Genomic DNA, 13,507 nt, shown 5'->3' with positions numbered 1-13,507 from the left:
CTTCCAGCCAGCGACACCCGACAACCCCCCCCCCCCACCACGCCATGCCGCCTCCATCCCACAACAGTTACCTCACCTCACCTCACCGCATACATATGCCCATATAACTATCATACATATACCCTTAATTATAACTACCATACATATGCCCTTATAAGTACCATAAATGCCCATATAAGTACCCATTCATATGCCAATATAGGTGGTATATGTGTGTGTGTGTGTGTGTTAGAGAGAAATAGATGTAGTAGTAGATATAAAAAAAGGAAAAATACATATATTTGATAGGCGGGGTCCAAGAGCTAATAACTCGATTCTGCAGATACATATAGTAAATACAAGGAGAAAATAAATACACACACACACACACATATTAATTGATAATGGACTGTTTTGTGTGCGTATCCATGTGTACTATTGTCAAGACCGACAGACACGTGAAGCTATGTGTGTGTGTGTGTGTGTGTGTGTGTATGTGTACCTGTAATTGAACTGACATGTGTACGGTAATTATCTGTATGTGTCCATTTTAAAGGTACACATTAGTGAATGTGTATTTATGTAAATTGATTGACATATGTACGTGTGCGTGCGTGCGCGCGATTAGTGTTACTCTAATTTATATGGTTAACATTTATACGTTTGAATGACATAGTAGTTTCCCCTCATTGTCACATTTTTTGTTACTATTTCGCTGTTCACTCTCACTCTCTCTGAATCCTGCATGTGGACTAATTGTGCTGCTCACGTGTGTTTGTGTAGGGAAGGGGAACCATAAGCTTTTCAAACAATAATTTGCAACTGTTTGCTAAGAAACGTTTCAAAAGATCATTTTAGTTTCTAATAAGTGTTCCTTTTCCTAACATACAAGTCAATCACACAGTACCTAACCTCAGTCAGAAACACTTTTTTTACTATATCTCGCAACGTCTTTTGCATATATATCCTATCTTAAATAATTAACAATTTTAATTCATAACTGCCAACCCCCCTCCCATCCAAAGCTTTCAAAGCCACCAAACACCATTCCTTTCCCTTAACCTCTCCCAAATTATCTTTTGCACCAATTCACAAACTAGGGGGCTTTATAGCTGAGTGGACGTCGCTCTCGACTCGTAATCGTAGCTCATTCGATCCCCCGGTGATGGAACAAACGGAAATCAGCAGAGTTTCTATCATTCTGATGCCCCTGTTACCTAGCAGTAAATATGTACCTGGGCGTTAGACAGCTGTTACGGGCTGCTTCCTGGGTGTGTGTGTGTGTGTGGAATGTTTTTTATTAGTTAGTAATAATTGATTGATTGATTGACAGTTGAGAGGCGGGCCGAAAGAGTAGAGCTCAACCCTCGCAAGCACAACTAGGTGAACACAACTAGATAAATACTAACCAACCACGATCTCGACAATCCATTACACACGCAACCCCCCCCCCCCTTCCCCCTCCCCCCCCCCTCCCCCCAACTCCCCAAATCGTTCTACCTAAGTCAATAAAAAATTAAAACAAGTCAATTAATTCACCAAAAATACTAACTATAAATAAAGGAACCAAATTTGAGACATACAGCGACTCCAGCGTGGTCTAGTCGGAAGAGAACGTGTTCTCATCTGGATAGATTGCGATCGAGTCTGTCGGAACGGGTGTGTAACTGCAGGGCACAAATATTTGTGTGTCCCCTCCTGTAGCTGCCTCTGTTTCGACAGGTTCCCTGGATAGCTGGAATTGACCTGACCCTTGGAAAGTGGGGAAGGGGTGAAATCCGTTGGGCCCACGGATGGATACCTTGGATCCATGGACCTAGAGCAGGTCTAATCACCTGGGATTCGAACCCACGGTGGGAATAAGGGAGGAGATATGGGAAGGGGGGGGGGGTAATTTAATTTAATTTAATTTTATTAAATAAGTAATCAAATTAATGTTTTATAATAAATTATTATTTTATTAAATTATTAAATAATTATATTAATAAAACAAATTAAATTAAATTTAATAATTAAATATTTATTATTTAATTTACAAATATGACAGATTTTTTAAATGTATATATATATATATATATATATATATATATATATATATATATATATATATATGTATGTATGTATGTATGTATGTATATATATATATATATATATATATATATATATATATATATATATATATATATATATATATACATGAGAACAAGCCTTAATGGTCCCCAGGACTATGTGCAACTGAAAACTCACATGCCAGAAGTGACTCGAATCCATACTGCCAGGAGCAATGCAACTGGTATGTACAGGACGCCTTAATCCGCTTGTGTCAATTTTAAAGGAATATATTAGTGAATATTTATTTATGTAAATTGATATATATATATATATATATATATATATATATATATATATATATATATATATATATATATATATATATATATATATATATAAAGAGAATGTCTGTCTATGTAATGAGGCCACATGCTGGAGGCTGCAGCCATACACAGATTTATTTTTAAATTTATTTATTAATATATTATTAAGTCTTATTATTACTAAATTAATGTATTTGTAGAGGGAATAGTCTGGGGTAGGGAACGGGCATAGGTTGGTCAGTGTTGACTTTAGCTAAAGGATTTAGGAATAATTATTAATTATTCTTATCACTCCCCCCCCCCCCCCCTACCAATTTAATTAAAGTTAATTGTAAAATAATGCTGGAGATGGCTGAAGACTTTTTCGTACTTAGAAAAAACCTAAATTAAACACATAAAGAAGTTTATTGGTCCTGATTTAAGTTAAAGGAAGAGGTGCAAAGGTGGTGGTGGGGGGGGGGGGGAGGATACGGGATTTAGAGGTGGAATGAAGAGAGGGAACAGGGAGAGTGGTGCAGGTGAAACAGGGAGGAAGAGGGGGGAACAGGGGGTGCTGTACAGGTGAAACAGGGATGGGGATGGGGGAACAGGGGGAGTGGTGCAGGTGAAACAGGGATGGGGATGGGGGAACAGGGGGGAGTGGTGCAGGTGAAACAGGGATGGGGATGGGGGAACAGGGGGAGTGGTGCAGGTGAAACAGGGATTAAAGGAAAATTTATATAAGTAGATAGATGGATGTTTACATTGATTGCTAAATATATACATTGACGGATAGACGGATGCATAGATGCATGCGTCTATCTGATGGATGGAAAGACATATGAGTAGATGGATGGATAGACAGAAGAGTTGATGGACGGATAAATGGAATATAAATGTATATAATGATAAATGGTTGGTTTATGGGAAGATAGATTGATGGATTGACAGATATAAGTAGATAGATAGATAGATGGATCCATTTGTGCTTATCTCTTGAGGTTCTTCTTGAGATGATTTCGGGGCTTTAGTGTCCCCGCGGTCCGGTCCTCGACCAGGCCTCCACCCCCAGGAAGCAGCCCGTGACAGCTGACTAACACCCAGGTACCTGTTTTACTGCAAGGTAACAGGGGCACAGGGTGAAAGAAACTCTGCCCATTGTTTCTCGGCGGCGCCCGGAATCGAACTCGGGACCACAGGATCACAATTCCAGTGTCCAGTGTGCTGTCCGCTCGGCCGACTGGCTCCCCGATCGGAGGGGAGCCGGTGAACAGGTGAATCAGGTTAAAGAATATCTGTCGATTTGCTATTGCATCAACTGAGATTCGATATGAGACCATTAGGATTATAACCAACGAACTCTCTCCGTTTAGACGGTAGGCCTCCAGTTTGTGTGTGTGTGTGTGTGTGTGTGTGTGTGTGTGTGTGTGTGTGTGTGTGTGTGTGTGTGTGTGTGTGTGTGTGTGTGTGTGTGTGTGTGTACTCACCTAGTTGTGGCTGGCTGGCTGGCTGGCTGGCTGGCTACCTCGACCCTCCCTCCCTCCGCCTCGAGTTAAACACCTTCACACCTACCTCTCTCACCACCATTCTCGCTCTTATTACGCTCCCCACGCCTGCTCAAGGTAAGGTGCACGTGTGTAGGTAGGTGTGTGTCACACGTGGAGAAGGTAAAGAGCCTCGGTTGAGGTAGCAGCAACGAGATAAGGAGTCAGGAAGAGAGCGAGGCGGCGGGCAGCGATCAGCTGTTGATGTTGTTGCCACGTTGCTGGCCAGTGGGAGGTGTTGCGGGTGTTGGCAGGTGTTTTATGGCCACAGTGTGTCGGGGAAAAGTGTCGCTAGTGGCACAGTGTTGTTGCATCTAGTGTCACTGAGGGTTAATAAAGGGTTGGCAGTGGACATGGACGACGATGAGCCGTCCACTGTGGCACCACCGCACACACACACACACACACACACACACACACACACACACACACACACACACACACACACACACACACACACACACACACACACACACACACACACACACGAGGGCCGCCTCCCTCCACAAACCTTCTTACACCTCTACCGTCCATTCACGCTCTTATTACGCTCCCCACACCTGCTAATCGTAAGGTGCAGGTGTGTAGGTAGGTGTGTGTCACACTTGGAGAAGGCAAAGAGGCTCTGTCGAGGTAGCAGTAACGAGATAAGAAGTCATGAGAGCCAAGAGATTGAGGGTCCATCTAGCCAGCCAGCCACAATGTGGGAAGACTCACCAACAACAGAAAACGAGAATATTCAACCCCCCCCCCCCCCCACCACCAAGACCCCACTCCACCACCAGACATTTTTCGCCACATTTACCCACACATTTCTCCCACACCCGCCCACCTTCCCCACAACCACGCCTACCATCAAATGCACAATCAAAAACCCCACCCACTCCCACCCACCAACCGCCGCCCACTCCCTACACACTGCCCCACCACCACATAACAACCCACACATTGTGCATAAACCCCTCCCTCCCCTCTACTATAAAACAAAAATAACCCGCCTTATATACTCTATCTCCAAATATTCAACACTAATTCTTCCAGCCAGCGACACCCGACAACACCCGCCACGCCATGCCGCCTCCATCCCACAACAGTTACCTCACCTCACCTCACCGCATACATATGCCCATATAACTATCATACATATACCCTTAATTATAACTACCATACATATGCCCTTATAAGTACCATAAATGCCCATATAAGTACCCATTCATATGCCAATATAGGTGGTATATGTGTGTGTGTGTTAGAGAGAAATAGATGTAGTAGTAGATATAAAAAAAGGAAAAATACATATATTTGATAGGCGGGGTCCAAGAGCTAATAACTCGATTCTGCAGATACATATAGTAAATACAAGGAGAAAATAAATACACACACACACACACATATTAATTGATAATGGACTGTTTTGTGTGCGTATCCATGTGTACTATTGTCAAGACCGACAGACACGTGAAGCTATGTGTGTGTGTGTGTGTGTGTATGTGTACCTGTAATTGAACTGACATGTGTACGGTAATTATCTGTATGTGTCCATTTTAAAGGTACACATTAGTGAATGTGTATTTATGTAAATTGATTGACATATGTACGTGTGCGTGCGCGCGATTAGTGTTACTCTAATTTATATGGTTAACATTTATACGTTTGAATGACATAGTAGTTTCCCCTCATTGTCACATTTTTTGTTACTATTTCGCTGTTCACTCTCACTCTCTCTGAATCCTGCATGTGGACTAATTGTGCTGCTCACGTGTGTTTGTGTAGGGAAGGGGAACCATAAGCTTTTCAAACAATAATTTGCAACTGTTTGCTAAGAAACGTTTCAAAAGATCATCTAAGTTTCTAATAAGTGTTCCTTTTCCTAACATACAAGTCAATCACACAGTACCTAACCTCAGTCAGAAACACTTTTTTTACTATATCTCGCAACGTCTTTTGCATATATATCCTATCTTAAATAATTAACAATTTTAATTCATAACTGCCAACCCCCCCTCCCATCCAAAGCTTTCAAAGCCACCAAACACCATTCCTTTCCCTTAACCTCTCCCAAATTATCTTTTGCACCAATTCACAAACTAGGGGGCTTTATAGCTGAGTGGACGTCGCTCTCGACTCGTAATCGTAGCTCATTCGATCCCCCAGCGATGGAACAAACGGAAATCAGCAGAGTTTCTATCATTCTGATGCCCCTGTTACCTAGCAGTAAATATGTACCTGGGCGTTAGACAGCTGTTACGGGCTGCTTCCTGGGTGTGTGTGTGTGTGGAATGTTTTTTATTAGTTAGTAATAATTGATTGATTGATTGACAGTTGAGAGGCGGGCCGAAAGAGTAGAGCTCAACCCTCGCAAGCACAACTAGGTGAACACAACTAGATAAATACTAACCAACCACGATCTCGACAATCCATTACACACGCAACCCCCCCCCCCCCTCCCCCTCCCCCCCCCCCCTCCCCCCAACTCCCCAAATCGTTCTACCTAAGTCAATAAAAAATTAAAACAAGTCAATTAATTCACCAAAAATACTAACTATAAATAAAGGAACCAAATTTGAGACATACAGCGACTCCAGCGTGGTCTAGTCGGAAGAGAACGTGTTCTCATCTGGATAGATTGCGATCGAGTCTGTCGGAACGGGTGTGTAACTGCAGGGCACAAATATTTGTGTGTCCCCTCCTGTAGCTGCCTCTGTTTCGACAGGTTCCCTGGATAGCTGGAATTGACCTGACCCTTGGAAAGTGGGGAAGGGGTGAAATCCGTTGGGCCCACGGATGGATACCTTGGATCCATGGACCTAGAGCAGGTCTAATCACCTGGGATTCGAACCCACGGTGGGAATAAGGGAGGAGATATGGGAAGGGGGGGGGGGGGGGGGGGGGGGGGGGAAGGATCCCCCTGGATCCCCCTGGAACCAAACCTCACATAAACCCGGACACTCACACACACACACCCTCACCCGAACACTCACAGGGGCACTCACACTCACACACACCCATAGACTGTGATAAGGGAGACCATCTGAGGGGACACAGATGGCCTCCTGGACCCACAGGTATAACCGGACACACACGCACCCGGACACTCACAGGGACACTCACACTCACACACACTCGCCCGGACACTCACAGGGATATACACACTCACACACACATCCATAGACACAAACTGTGATAAGGGAGACCATCTGAGGGGACACAGATGGCCTCCTGGACCCACAGGTATATATCAATATTTAATTTATTATTTATTATTTAATTTTATTAAATAAGTAATCAAATTAATGTTTTATAATAAATTATTATTTTATTAAATTATTAAATAATTATATTAATAAAACAAATTAAATTAAATTTAATAATTAAATATTTATATATTTATTATTTAATTTACAAATATGACAGATTTTTTAAATGTATATATATATATATATATATATATATATATATATATATATATATATATATAAAGAGAATGTCTGTCTATGTAATGAGGCCACATGCTGGAGGCTGCAGCCATACACAGATTTATTTTTAAATTTATTTATTAATATATTATTAAGTCTTATTATTACTAAATTAATGTATTTGTAGAGGGAATAGTCTGGGGTAGGGAACGGGCATAGGTTGGTCAGTGTTGACTTTAGCTAAAGGATTTAGGAATAATTATTAATTATTCTTATCACTCCCCCCCCCCCCCTACCAATTTAATTAAAGTTAATTGTAAAATAATGCTTGAGATGGCTGAAGACTTTTTCGTACTTAGAAAAAACCTAAATTAAACACATAAAGAAGTTTATTGGTCCTGATTTAAGTTAAAGGTAGAGGTGCAAAGGTGGTGGTGGGGGGGAGGATACGGGATTTAGAGGTGGAATGAAGAGAGGGAACAGGGGGAGTGGTGCAGGTGAAACAGGGAGGAAGAGGGGGGAACAGGGGGGAGTGGTGCAGGTGAAACAGGGAGGAAGAGGGGGGAACAGGGGGTGCTGTACAGGTGAAACAGGGATGGGGATGGGGGAACAGGGGGAGTGGTGCAGGTGAAACAGGGATTAAAGGAAAATTTATATAAGTAGATAGATGGATGTTTACATTGATTGCTAAATATATACATTGACGGATAGACGGATGCATAGATGCATGCGTCTATCTGATGGATGGAAAGACATATGAGTAGATGGATGGATAGACAGAAGAGTTGATGGACGGATAAATGGAATATAAATGTATATAATGATAAATGGTTGGTTTATGGGAAGATAGATTGATGGATTGACAGATATAAGTAGATAGATAGATAGATAGATGGATCCATTTGTGCTTATCTCTTGAGGTTCTTCTTGAGATGATTTCGGGGCTTTAGTGTCCCCGCGGTCCGGTCCTCGACCAGGCCTCCACCCCCAGGAAGCAGCCCGTGACAGCTGACTAACACCCAGGTACCTGTTTTACTGCAAGGTAACAGGGGCACAGGGTGAAAGAAACTCTGCCCATTGTTTCTCGGCGGCGCCCGGAATCGAACTCGGGACCACAGGATCACAATTCCAGTGTCCAGTGTGCTGTCCGCTCGGCCGACTGGCTCCCCGATCGGAGGGGAGCCGGTGAACAGGTGAATCAGGTTAAAGAATATCTGTCGATTTGCTATTGCATCAACTGAGATTCGATATGAGACCATTAGGATTATAACCAACGAACTCTCTCCGTTTACACGGTAGGCCTCCAGTTTGTGTGTGTGTGTGTGTGTGTGTGTGTGTGTGTGTGTGTGTGTGTGTGTGTGTGTGTGTGTGTGTGTGTGTGTGTGTGTGTGTGTGTGTGTGTGTGTGTACTCACCTAGTTGTGGCTGGCTGGCTGGCTGGCTGGCTACCTCGACCCTCCCTCCCTCCGCCGCCTCGAGTTAAACACCTTCACACCTACCTCTCTCACCACCATTCTCGCTCTTATTACGCTCCCCACGCCTGCTCAAGGTAAGGTGCACGTGTGTAGGTAGGTGTGTGTCACACGTGGAGAAGGTAAAGAGCCTCGGTTGAGGTAGCAGCAACGAGATAAGGAGTCAGGAAGAGAGCGAGGCGGCGGGCAGCGATCAGCTGTTGATGTTGTTGCCACGTTGCTGGCCAGTGGGAGGTGTTGCGGGTGTTGGCAGGTGTTTTATGGCCACAGTGTGTCGGGGAAAAGTGTCGCTAGTGGCACAGTGTTGTTGCATCTAGTGTCACTGAGGGTTAATAAAGGGTTGGCAGTGGACATGGACGACGATGAGCCGTCCACTGTGGCACCACCGCACACACACACACACACGAGGGCCGCCTCCCTCCACAAACCTTCTTACACCTCTACCGTCCATTCACGCTCTTATTACGCTCCCCACACCTGCTAATCGTAAGGTGCAGGTGTGTAGGTAGGTGTGTGTCACACTTGGAGAAGGCAAAGAGGCTCTGTCGAGGTAGCAGTAACGAGATAAGAAGTCATGAGAGCCAAGAGATTGAGGGTCCATCTAGCCAGCCAGCCAGCCACAATGTGGGAAGACTCACCAACAACAGAAAACGAGAATATTCTACCCCCCACCCCCCCACCACCCAGACCCCACTCCACCACCAGACATTGTTCGCCACCTTTACCCACACATTTCTCCCACACCCGCCCACCTTCCCCACAACCACGCCTACCATCAAATGCACAATCAAAAACCCCACCCACTCCCACCCACCAACCGCCGCCCACTCCCTACATACTGCCCCACCACCACATAACAACCCACACATTGTGCATAAACCCCTCCCTCCCCTCTACTATAAAACAAAAATAACCCGCCTTATATACTCTATCTCCAAATATTCAACACTAATTCTTCCAGCCAGCGACACCCGACAACCCCCCCCCCCCCACCACGCCATGCCGCCTCCATCCCACAACAGTTACCTCACCTCACCTCACCTCACCGCATACATATGCCCATATAACTATCATACATATACCCTTAATTATAACTACCATACATATGCCCTTATAAGTACCATAAATGCCCATATAAGTACCCATTCATATGCCAATATAGGTGGTATATGTGTGTGTGTGTGTGTGTGTGTGTGTGTGTGTGTGTTAGAGAGAAATAGATGTAGTAGTAGATATAAAAAAAGGAAAAATACATATATTTGATAGGCGGGGTCCAAGAGCTAATAACTCGATTCTGCAGATACATATAGTAAATACAAGGAGAAAATAAATACACACACACACACACACATATTAATTGATAATGGACTGTTTTGTGTGCGTATCCATGTGTACTATTGTCAAGACCGACAGACACGTGAAGCTATGTGTGTGTGTGTGTGCGTGTGTGTGTGTATGTGTACCTGTAATTGAACTGACATGTGTACGGTAATTATCTGTATGTGTCCATTTTAAAGGTACACATTAGTGAATGTGTATTTATGTAAATTGATTGACATATGTACGTGTGCGTGCGTGCGCGCGATTAGTGTTACTCTAATTTATATGGTTAACATTTATACGTTTCAATGACATAGTAGTTTCCCCTCATTGTCACATTTTTTGTTACTATTTCGCTGTTCACTCTCACTCTCTCTGAATCCTGTGGACTAATTGTGCTCACGTGTGTTTGTGTAGGGAAGGGGAACCATAGGCTTTTCAAACAATAATTTGCAACTGTTTGCTAAGAAACATTTCAAAAGATCATCTAAGTTTCTAATAAGTGTTCCTTTTCCTAACATACAAGTCAATCACACAGTACCTAACCTCAGTCAGAAACATTTTTTTTACTATATCTCGCAACGTCTTTTGCATATATATCCTATCTTAAATAATGAACAATTTTAATTCATAACTGCCAACCCCCCCCCCCCCCTCCCATCCAAAGCTTTCAAAGCCACCAAACACCATTCCTTTCCCTTAACCTCTCCCAAATTATCTTTTGCACCAATTCACAAACTAGGGGGCTTTATAGCTGAGTGGACGTCGCTCTCGACTCGTAATCGTAGCTCATTCGATCCCCCGGTGATGGAACAAACGGAAATCAGCAGAGTTTCTATCATTCTGATGCCCCTGTTACCTAGCAGTAAATATGTACCTGGACGTTAGACAGCTGTTACGGGCTGCTTCCTGGGTGTGTGTGTGTGTGGAATGTTTTTTATTAGTTAGTAATAATTGATTGATTGATTGACAGTTGAGAGGCGGGCCGAAAGAGTAGAGCTCAACCCTCGCAAGCACAACTAGGTGAACACAACTAGATAAATACTAACCAACCACGATCTCGACAATCCATTACACACGCAACCCCCCCCCTCCCCCTCCCCCCCCCCCCCCCCCAACTCCCCAAATCGTTCTACCTAAGTCAATAAAAAATTAAAACAAGTCAATTAATTCACCAAAAATACTAACTATAAATAAAGGAACCAAATTTGAGACATACAGCGACTCCAGCGTGGTCTAGTCGGAAGAGAACGTGTTCTCATCTGGATAGATTGCGATCGAGTCTGTCGGAACGGGTGTGTAACTGCAGGGCACAAATATTTGTGTGTCCCCTCCTGTAGCTGCCTCTGTTTCGACAGGTTCCCTGGATAGCTGGAATTGACCTGGCCCTTGGAAAGTGGGGAAGGGGTGAAATCCGTTGGGCCCACGGATGGATACCTTGGATCCATGGACCTAGAGCAGGTCTAATCACCTGGGATTCGAACCCACGGTGGGAATAAGGGAGGAGATATGGGAAGGGGGGGGGGGGGGGAAGGATCCCCCTGGATCCCCCTGGAACCAAACCTCACATAAACCCGGACACTCACACACACACACCCTCACCCGAACACTCACAGGGGCACTCACACTCACACACACCCATAGACTGTGATAAGGGAGACCATCTGAGGGGACACAGATGGCCTCCTGGACCCACAGGTATAACCGGACACACACGCACCCGGACACTCACAGGGACACTCACACTCACACACACTCGCCCGGACACTCACAGGGATATACACACTCACACACACATCCATAGACACAAACTGTGATAAGGGAGACCATCTGAGGGGACACAGATGGCCTCCTGGACCCACAGGTATATATCAATATTTAATTTATTATTTATTATTTAATTTTATTAAATAAGTAATCAAATTAATGTTTTATAATAAATTATTATTTTATTAAATTATTAAATAATTATATTAATAAAACAAATTAAATTAAATTTAATAATTAAATATTTATATATTTATTATTTAATTTACAAATATGACAGATTTTTTAAATGTATATATATATATATATATATATATATATATATATATATATATATATATATAAAGAGAATGTCTGTCTATGTAATGAGGCCACATGCTGGAGGCTGCAGCCATACACAGATTTATTTTTAAATTTATTTATTAATATATTATTAAGTCTTATTATTACTAAATTAATGTATTTGTAGAGGGAATAGTCTGGGGTAGGGAACGGGCATAGGTTGGTCAGTGTTGACTTTAGCTAAAGGATTTAGGAATAATTATTAATTATTCTTATCACTCCCCCCCCCCCCCTACCAATTTAATTAAAGTTAATTGTAAAATAATGCTTGAGATGGCTGAAGACTTTTTCGTACTTAGAAAAAACCTAAATTAAACACATAAAGAAGTTTATTGGTCCTGATTTAAGTTAAAGGTAGAGGTGCAAAGGTGGTGGTGGGGGGGAGGATACGGGATTTAGAGGTGGAATGAAGAGAGGGAACAGGGGGAGTGGTGCAGGTGAAACAGGGAGGAAGAGGGGGGAACAGGGGGGAGTGGTGCAGGTGAAACAGGGAGGAAGAGGGGGGAACAGGGGGGTGCTGTACAGGTGAAACAGGGATGGGGATGGGGGAACAGGGGGAGTGGTGCAGGTGAAACAGGGATTAAAGGAAAATTTATATAAGTAGATAGATGGATGTTTACATTGATTGCTAAATATATACATTGACGGATAGACGGATGCATAGATGCATGCGTCTATCTGATGGATGGAAAGACATATGAGTAGATGGATGGATAGACAGAAGAGTTGATGGACGGATAAATGGAATATAAATGTATATAATGATAAATGGTTGGTTTATGGGAAGATAGATTGATGGATTGACAGATATAAGTAGATAGATAGATAGATAGATGGATCCATTTGTGCTTATCTCTTGAGGTTCTTCTTGAGATGATTTCGGGGCTTTAGTGTCCCCGCGGTCCGGTCCTCGACCAGGCCTCCACCCCCAGGAAGCAGCCCGTGACAGCTGACTAACACCCAGGTACCTGTTTTACTGCAAGGTAACAGGGGCACAGGGTGAAAGAAACTCTGCCCATTGTTTCTCGGCGGCGCCCGGAATCGAACTCGGGACCACAGGATCACAATTCCAGTGTCCAGTGTGCTGTCCGCTCGGCCGACTGGCTCCCCGATCGGAGGGGAGCCGGTGAACAGGTGAATCAGGTTAAAGAATATCTGTCGATTTGCTATTGCATCAACTGAGATTCGATATGAGACCATTAGGATTATAACCAACGAACTCTCTCCGTTTACACGGTAGGCCTCCAGTTTGTGTGTGTGTGTGTGTGTGTGTGTGTGTGTGTGTGTGTGTGTGTGTGTGTGTGTGTGTGTGTG

Source organism: Procambarus clarkii, chromosome 72 (genome assembly GCF_040958095.1).
Source record: "Procambarus clarkii isolate CNS0578487 chromosome 72, FALCON_Pclarkii_2.0, whole genome shotgun sequence".
In the NCBI taxonomy this organism is placed as follows: domain Eukaryota; kingdom Metazoa; phylum Arthropoda; class Malacostraca; order Decapoda; family Cambaridae; genus Procambarus; species Procambarus clarkii.
This window is presented reverse-complemented; position numbering follows the sequence as displayed.